The sequence below is a fragment of the Pezoporus flaviventris genome, unplaced genomic scaffold (genome assembly GCF_033815535.1).
Source record: "Pezoporus flaviventris isolate CSIRO_AGI_PZ_B2104156 unplaced genomic scaffold, CSIRO_AGI_Pfla_v1 ptg000036l, whole genome shotgun sequence".
In the NCBI taxonomy this organism is placed as follows: Eukaryota; Metazoa; Chordata; class Aves; order Psittaciformes; family Psittacidae; genus Pezoporus; species Pezoporus flaviventris.
In genome coordinates this window covers 29,879,321-29,885,320 of record NW_026892584.1, presented here as the reverse complement: position 1 = coordinate 29,885,320, position 6,000 = coordinate 29,879,321, and positions in this window count along the sequence as shown.

Here is a 6,000-nt window from a genome sequence, read left to right as displayed (position 1 = left end):
ACACACAGCCAGCATAAAGCCAGCAGCAAAAAGCCTCACTGAACATGTAACAATGAGAGGTGAATTCAATGTCAATGGCTCATTCAGTCTTTTTGCCTCTCTGCCAATGCTTCCAGCAAGTGCCCAATTAGCAATGACAGCAGTAGTGGTGTTTATGAGAAACTAGCCTGAGACTGTCATTTCTTTAAATTTGAAACTGCAGAGCAGACACAGGGTGGTAAAGCTTTTAAGTCCCTATTGACATGCAGCAGAAGCTGACCTGGAACTGGTGACTTAGAGGTGAAAGTCTTTATTTGCTAAGGCAGTTTGTCTCCCATAGGCTGAATCTGTAATGCACTTCTCATTCCAGCTTACTTTATTTCTCTTGAGAAAAAGGAATCCCTCCCCTGCACAACAGCTAGAACAGCATCACCCCAATTCCTTCCCCTCACCAAACAAAACTGGGGGATTGTAGTCACTCAAGTCTATCATGAATAAATTAGTTAGTGCATCCAGCCCTGGTAAGTGAAGACTAGGAGGAATGCAACAAATGAAAAGTGTTAAGTCCTAAGTTATAAACACAATGGGTTGTCACAGATGTGATAATGAATGTGGTATTTCAGGAAATTACATTCAAAGGTTACTAAAAGGCATATATGAAAGAGAGAGAAAGAAAAGGAGGAATATGCATGGAAGACATTGGAAAGGCTGAAACAAATACAGAAATCAGAAATTACTGGAATGTCTCCTGAGAGATAGACTCCTAATTTGTTGGCATGTCTTGTCTGTTGTACGTGTTTGCATATACTGATGGGCTATATAGTAAATAACTGAATATTAATTATAAGCACACAGGCTAAACTGCAACCCTAGTTCTAGGTTGTCAAATGTCTCTCAGTGCTCCTGGGTCCATTTCAAAGTCTGAATCCCCCTGCCTTAAAATTAAAAAAAAAAATCTGTCTCCTATGTAAGGTCTGAACACCCAGTGTGGAGGCTTCTGTCTTACCTTAGTATGAGAATTCAAGGCTTGATTCTCTATTGGGCAGTTTGTTTCTTTGAACACTTGAGTAAGTTATTACTATTCGCATGTCCTTTTTTAATTCTCTTTCCTAATGTTTCTATTACTGCCCACTGTAGTAGAATGAATCCAGGATTGGATTATTGCTGATCTGACCCTTCTTCTCTAAAGCAGTGTAGAGAGCCAGTCTTTTTTACTATCAAAGGAATACATATGATTTGACATTACAACTTCTTCACACTCTCTTTCCACAAGCCTAAAAGACAAATCAGATTACAAAATGCTGGGGTACACAAATTATACAGTGTATCTGAATTGTGGAACCAAGGTTATTCTTTGTTATTGATCTCCTTTTCCTAGTTTAGCTATATGGCAGACAGCCACTTAGCCACCTACATCTATTCCTTTCCAGCTCCTGTTCTGATAATAAAGGGCATGTTAAGAGTTGATCCAGCTGAACTCCTGCCAACCAAAGATGGCACAATAATGACTTTCTGAGCTAACATGAACCAGAACAACCCACAGAGATAATCTGACATATGCTGGGACTAAGACAGCCTTGGAGATTAAGTCATCAGCAAGAAGCCAACCGTAAGTCAGAAAGCCAACCCTATCCTTGGCTGCATTAAAAAAAGCATGATCAAAGGAAGTTGAGAGAGGTGGTTCTGCCCCTCTACACCACTCTCATGTGACTGCACCTTGAGTACTGCATTCAGCTGTAGGGTCCTCAACACAAGAGGGATATGGACTTGCTTGAGACAGTCCAGAGGAGGGCCATGAAGATGATCAAAGGGCTAGAAAACTTCTCCTGTGGTGACAGGAGAGAGTTGGGCTTGTTCAGCCTGGAAAACAAAAGGCTCCTGGGAGACCTTAGATCAGTCTTCCAGTATCTAAATGGGGCCACAAGAAATCTGGAGAGGAACTTTTGAAAAGAGCATGTAGTGACAGGACAAGGGGTAACAGCTTTAAATTGAAAGAGGGGAGATTAGATTAGATTAGATTAGATTAGATTAGATTAGATCAGGTATTAGAAAAAAAAAAACACCTTCACTGTGAGAGTGGTTATGCAGTGGCACAGTTTGCCCAGAGATGCTGTGGGCGCCACATCCCTGCTAGTGTTCAAGGCCAGGTTGGATGGGGCTCTGAGCAACCTGGTGTAGCAGGAGGTGTCTCTTCCTGTGGCAGGGGAGTTGGAACCAGCTGATCTTTAAAATCCATCGAAACCCAAACCATTCCATGATTCTATGATCACAAAGTTATTACATAAACATTTTTGACAGCTCTCCCACTATTCAAAATTGTGTTGAACTCAGCAAAGTTTAGCAAGGCTAAATACTTGAATCGTGTACTTGGAGACACATGGAATTTTGAATTAAGTGAATTTAGCATCACCATTCCCCTATAATTCTTTTTTTAAATATGAAAGAGCTGGAAAAGAAATCATAATAGAGGCAAGATAGGTGCTACATGTTTGTATGTTTCACTCACCTGTACATGGGTGTCCTGGGTTCAGCAGTAGCAGTCATTTTTTCTCATTCTTACTAGCTGGTGCAGTGCTGTGTTTTTAACTTTTGGCCTGGGAACAGCACTGATAACACCGATGTTTTTAGTTACTATTCAAATGTTTAGTCTGACCAAGGACTTTCTGAGTCTCATGCTCTGCCAGGGAGGAGGGGAAGCTGGGAGGAAGCAAAGACAGGACACCTGACCCAAACTAGCCAAAGAGGTATTCCATACCACAGCATGTCATGCCCAGGATGCAAACTGAGAGTTACCTGGAAGGGCTAGATCACTGCTCAGTCAGGCTGGGTATAGACAGGTGGTATTGTATTCTCTTCTCTTGCTATTTCGTTTATCATTATTACTATTGGTGGTAGCAGCAGTGATTTGTGTTATACCTTAGTTACTGGACTGTTCTTATCTCAACCCGTGGGAGTTACAGTCTTTCGATTCTCTTCCCCATCCCCCCCCCCCCCGGGGAGCAGGTGGGGGAGTGATCGAGGACCGCGTGGCTGATTTACAACTGAGCTTAAACCACGGCAATAGGCAGTCATGTCATGCCTTTGAGGCAGTGAGGTCTCAGTTCCCATTATATATTTCTCTGTGTTACTGAGCTCAGTTTGAAAGGTCCAGCTGGGTTTTCCTCCTTTCAGGGACTTAGTCTCATACCCCATATAACCACAATGCTATAAAAAAAAAAAGTGTTTTCTAATATTAATCTTTAGCAATTTCCTTGAACTAATTCACCCTGCCATATTTACAAATACTGTCTCTTACGTACAAATCCCTTCCAAAATATTACAAAATTCTAAGTTATTTGCTTTAGTGTGTGTCCTGGGTTCAGCAGTAGCAGTCATGTTTCTCCTCCTTGGTAGCTGGTGCAGTGCAGTGTTTTGACTTTCGGCTCGGGGACAGAGCTGATAGAGATGTTTTGGTTTGGCCAAGGACTTTGTGAGCCTCATGCTCTGCCAGGGAGGAGGGGAAGCTGGGAGGAAGCAGAGACAGGACACCTGACCCAAACTGACCAAAGAGGTATTCCATACCACAGCACGTCATGCCCAGGATGTAACTGGGAGTTAGCCGGAAGGGCTGGGAGACTGCAGGGTTGGAGGAGGTATCGGTCGGAGCTTGGTCGGGCTTGGGGGGCGAGTTATCGGTCAGCTGGTGCTGAGGTGTTGTATTCTCTTCCCTTGTTATTTCCTTTATCATTATTATCATTGGTGGTAGCAGTAGTGATCTGTGTTATACCTTAGTTACTAAACTGTTCTTATCTCAACCCGTGGGAGTTGCATTCTTTTCGATTCTCCTCTCCGTCCCTCCGAGAGCAGGGGGAGGGCAAGAAAGGGGGGGGAGTGAGCGAACGAATTACCTGACTGGGTTTAAACCACGACAGTGTGTCTTTATATTCACAATACAAAATTTGTGAAAGGCAGATTACTATTGTGTTTATTTCTGCTATTCTCCAAAATGAAATTTGGTGACTTTACATTAAACCACACTAGAACAAAAATGATTACTGGGATGTTTCTTCTTTTTGTCATGATATTTTGAAATTAAATAATCATATTTAAAACAAAATTCTTCTTCTGACTTCTAAGTATATATATATATCGCAGTTATACTCAGCTAATTACTCATGAATATTTGAACAATTCCATGTTATCATAAGCTAAAAGCTCATCTTATCTCATTAAGCTTAACCGAGGGGTAAAAAAGAGACACCCACTGCAGTGGTGTGTATTTGTCCTAGTTATAGTGATTCCACAGACTTAAACCCCTGTTTTGGTTGTTTGGCTTTAGCATTTATTTTGTTACTTAACAGTCTTCCAGGGAGGCTGCATAATGTTTTCTCTGTCCTTCTTGAAAAGGATTATTAGAATTGATTTTATAAAATATATTTTTCCTTGATATTTAGTCATGAGAGCAACTGTGCTTGGGTTTGGATTCTTGCTTGCACTCAGAGAAGAAATACAAGCAGGAAGGCAAATGTGGCAGAGTTTTATGCTTATTTCAGAGATGGTCTGAATAAGCCGATGCAAGGTGCAGAAAAAAATGCACCAGGAGGCCTTCAAATATAAAATAGTCTCTATTACAGAGTTTGTATGCTTAACGGCTTCTTAGTGCTACATTCATTAGAAATGGTAGATCCTGCAGTGAACTTCCTGTACCTGCATGTAAATATCCAAAGCAATGCAATGCAAATATCTGAAACAGGTCAGATAAGAACAAGAAGTTTGCCCCAAGATCTCTGTCCTTAAGAGCTGGCTGCATAAAGAAAACAACCATGATTTCCAATAGGGGATTATATGTCACTGCTAGCACTTCATACAAGGAGAGGCTTTGTATACATTTATATGCAAAGCTAGACATGACTAACTGCCAGTCTGCTCACACAGGAGTTCACAGAGAGCCTGTGGCCAAAGAGACTGAATGTGTTCATATGAAGCCAGCTACCACTAAAATAATATCTTAGTTAGCTATCATCAGTCCCATGTGACACTGAAGTCTTCTGGAGGTTGCCAGGGCTGTGCTTGCCATTCCCCTTCCTGAATGGAAACTGAATCTAGACTATGGGCAGCCTTAGGACACCTCTCAAAATATTATATAGAATTAGTGACAGTTGATTTTCACCTTCTGATGTTCAACTGCTTCTCCTTACCTTCTTTTTAACACACTAAGTCATCACTCAGGTAACTTACCATCTATGCTCTTCCACTTAACTATGCATCTTAATATCAGTTCCTTGCCTCTGGAAAAGCTCCTTGCAGACCACTTTTGTATCACTGGACTGCACTTCAGACAGACTTCATTACTGGTGGGGAAAAAAAGAAAGTAGATGAATGCCCATTCATCAGGCTTTCCATTTTCTGGATGAAAGTTTGAGAGATCCTTCAAGCCTTTACAGGAAATTCAAGAATAATGTACAAACCACAAATTATAGCCCTAGACTGTAGCTTCCTAAATCTTTGATTAATACTGAAAGTAGCCTAAAATGTCATTATACAGGCAAGAAAGAGAGGTGATGGAGTGTTAAGCTTTTCCTTATAACTACCCTATAGAATATAAAAAGTTCTAGATTTCCTCTTGAATAGTGAGACAGAGAAGACAGCAAGTTCCCCAAAAAAGTAGCTGCCTGAGGCAATAGCAGGACTAATGGGAACTGAACATCTGAAGGAGAATGTCAGTATGGGGAAGGGAAACATGGGATATCCAGCTTTGGAGTCATGAAAAGTTCAAACAAACAAGCAAAGAAGCAAATCCATAGAAATACCCAATCTATCAAAAGCTAATTCAGCGGAGTTGCTCAGTCTCCCTGGGTGCTCTCGCTGCCACCCAAGAGCATCCCATTGATGAGAATTTCCTCTCTGAGAGCTGCAGCAAGCTTCAGCTCCCAGCTCCCGAGGGCTTCTGCTGTTCCATACAAAGGAAAAAAATCCTCAAAATACAAAACATTTGGTTGCTCTATGACTCTCACAAGCAGTGAAAAGTAGCATTAACATTTC